We start from the raw sequence: 3,167 nt of genomic DNA, 5'->3' as shown, positions 1-3,167 counted from the left end.
TTTACTCCAGTAGTCATTATTTATTCCTTTGTTCAAAAAAAAACCACCTCGTATTTCATGTTTGCCAGCTTTGTAAAGCCCTAAAACCAGGTGTGTTAGTCTTCCATGTTCTTCCTCACGATACTAACTAGTTTGTTGTTCCTATTGAAGTGCTCAACTATCAACAGAAGACCAATGCCAACAGAGTGGTCGATCAAGTTTGGTTTTGATGGTCAGGTGACACACACCCAAGCGGACCTGGAAAGACCGAGACAAACTTCAGTCTCATTTTCCTCTCGCAGCGGCTTGGGGTCAAGCCTCTACTCAAGAGGGAGAGGATGTTAGCGTCCCTAAGAACACTAGACCTCCGGCCCAGCAAGCTACGGAGCTTTACGAGGAAACAGTCCGAGGCCCAGCAAGGAGGACAAGGAATCCCAACAAGAGGGTAACTGGTAGTGAGTGGGTGAACACTGCAGGGGAAGTATAAGGTGAGGATCCCCACACTGGAGAGAGGGGATCGAAGATCGATCAAGGCACGACACGGTGGCGGCTACCTCTTATCTTAGAACCCTAGTTCCTCTCATCCCTTCCCCCTCTCAAATTCGGCAATGATGTGCTTGTAAGGAGTGGATCTTGTAAACCTAGCTACCTTAATCCAGTGATACTCGTGTCATGCTAATATCTCGTCCCACAAGGCTCATCGTCGTGCAGCAGCTCCCTGGGTGCCTGCACCCTCTCTGTGCCCCGCCGCTAGCCACACAAGCCCCACACCTACCTTCTTGTCTTGTTGCTCGGCGCGCACCAACTGCTCGACAAAATACCCAGCCGGGTTACAATGGGAAGGAAGAAGATTTCCACATGGGCGGGGACTAATCAAAAGCATGCCAAGTGAGCATGTGTTGAGTCAAGGGACTAAAGTAATCTGGTTTTAGAATTTGGGGTACTATGTTTTGCTGGTTTTAAAGTTGCGGAATCATTTCTTTACTTTCAAGAGAGTTAAGAGACATAAGATATACTTTTCTAGAAAAAAAAGCAGTGACGACGGCAGGAGCGAGGTTTCAGCCCGAGCCGGCCCTAGGAGCAACCAGGGGGGCTCTTTATTCACAGTAACTTTGTAAATGCACTTTTAGCCCGTAGGTTATACGTGAAATGAGATGGGAACACGGATGCTTAGGTGTTGATCCATAGACTTCAATTCTTAATTTGTTTACGCGCCCTTATTCACATGAATGTAAGCTAGCCATAATGGTGTTGTCTCATTAAAAAAAACTATAATGTGTAACTGTTTTATTCAACTCAATCAATGGGCTCTATCTTACACCATGGCGTTCAAGCAGTATTAAAATTAGGACCGCATATATGTCAGGTATCTAGGAAAAAATCCGGATCAGTCAATTTTCCGGGCCGTTGGATGGCACGATCGTGCCGCCACCTGCTAACCTTCTTCCCCTCACGTCTTCCTCCCTCGCGCGGCAGTTTCTCCTCCTCCCACGTGAGCTACCCTGCCCTAACCGGCAGCCTCGCTTCCGGCCGGCGGGCGCGCGCACCGCCTCGCCAACCCGCCATCCCCTCAACCTCCCCCGACCGACATGCTGGCGCACCTCCACCCTCAACCTGCATCGGTCATGTTTTGGGCTCGTCCTCGTCATTGTCACACCTGACATCGTCCCTGCCTTCGGCCTCGTACAAAACAGGTTGTAAGAGCATCTCTAGCAGACCCCGTAAAAGTCGGACCCAAAAAAACGCGTTTCTAGCTCGCTACAGATCAGATTTGCTGGGCGAATCCGTGCGCTGCAGATCAGATCCCGTATATGAAACTGTAAAATAAAAAAAAACATTTGTGGGAGAAACTTGCAGCGATATTCATCATACTACATCATAGATAGTTGTTCATCATACTACATCATAGTACTACATAGGGGGGGCGGGGGTCTGCGGGCTGTGCAGCGTACCCGATCCTAGGCTACCAAAATCAACGGGTGCGGCGGCGATGACGTGGCGGAGGAGCCGGAGATGCTCAGTCCTCGTCGGAGTCGAGGTCGATCCAGACCATGGCCTTCTCGGCCTTCATGACGCGCAGGTCCTCCTCCTTGGACGCGTGCGAGCCGGAGGAGGCGCGGCGGCGGAACGCGAGTTCGTGCTCGTACTCGTCGAGCTCGTGGAGTTCGAACGCCGGCGGCGGCCGGCTCCCATAGTTGAGGCACTTTCGCGCCACCCGCTTGCTTGCGGCGTCGACGACGCGGCGGCGCTCTGCATCATCCCCACCACTTTTGTAGTCGTCCATGGGTCGGGAAGGGTCGCTAGGGATTTTTTTAAGCTCGCCGGCGGTGAGAAATTAGGGCGGAGGGGGAGGGGAATCGCGGCGGAGCGGCGGTGAGGGCGGATAGGGTTTGACCCGTATTCGAGCGGTGAAACCGCATAAATAGTGGTGGAGAGGATCTTTTTCCAGCCACGGTAAACTTTTCACGGGCCAGGCGCGGGATACGGAGTATGTTCTCGCAAAAAATGGGTCGCCGAAATTATACGGCCTTTTACAGGGTCTGCTAGAGATGAAAAATTCCAGGCACCTGGTGTTTAGCAAATGTGTGAAATTATCTTCGTCGGGACAACCAATGGTGCTGGATTAACTAATTACTAGTCGTCAAACCCGTGCATGCACACGGGTTAGCCTATTTTAGGTAGATGTATGTACCTTGAACTTCTATTAACATTTTGCTGCATGCAATATTCATTAGAAGTTAGCTACTTCTCCATGAAGAGGGGATAAAAGAGTACATGTAAATATAATTTTTAAAATTACTCTTCAAAATAAATTATAGCTCACCGTAATTCATAGAGTATAGAGTATATAATTTTATATGTAAATATCAGGGTGACGAATTATGCCTACAATGGATTCATGACCAATGATCCACTGCCAACTACAAAACCTATAGCAGGCATGAAAATATTTTGTAAGGTTAGGTGACCTTGTTTATGCTACTGTAAAGTGTGAAGCTTGTTCATTGATTATTTGAATTAATATATTTGGAAGGAACACACACTTGTAGAGTTACATGAAGGATTTTTGTTTTTATATTCCTTGTGACATTGTTAATGAAAGGAAACATACTATACATGAAAGCATGTTACTACAAAATTGGCAAACATGTCAATATTGCTCTCCTTTTGTATATTTACAAACTGAG

This window comes from Triticum dicoccoides, chromosome 7B, assembly GCF_002162155.2.
Source record: "Triticum dicoccoides isolate Atlit2015 ecotype Zavitan chromosome 7B, WEW_v2.0, whole genome shotgun sequence".
Lineage (NCBI taxonomy): Eukaryota > Viridiplantae > Streptophyta > Magnoliopsida > Poales > Poaceae > Triticum > Triticum dicoccoides.
The sequence above is the reverse complement of the archived record's forward strand: the minus strand, read 5'-3'. Positions refer to the sequence as shown.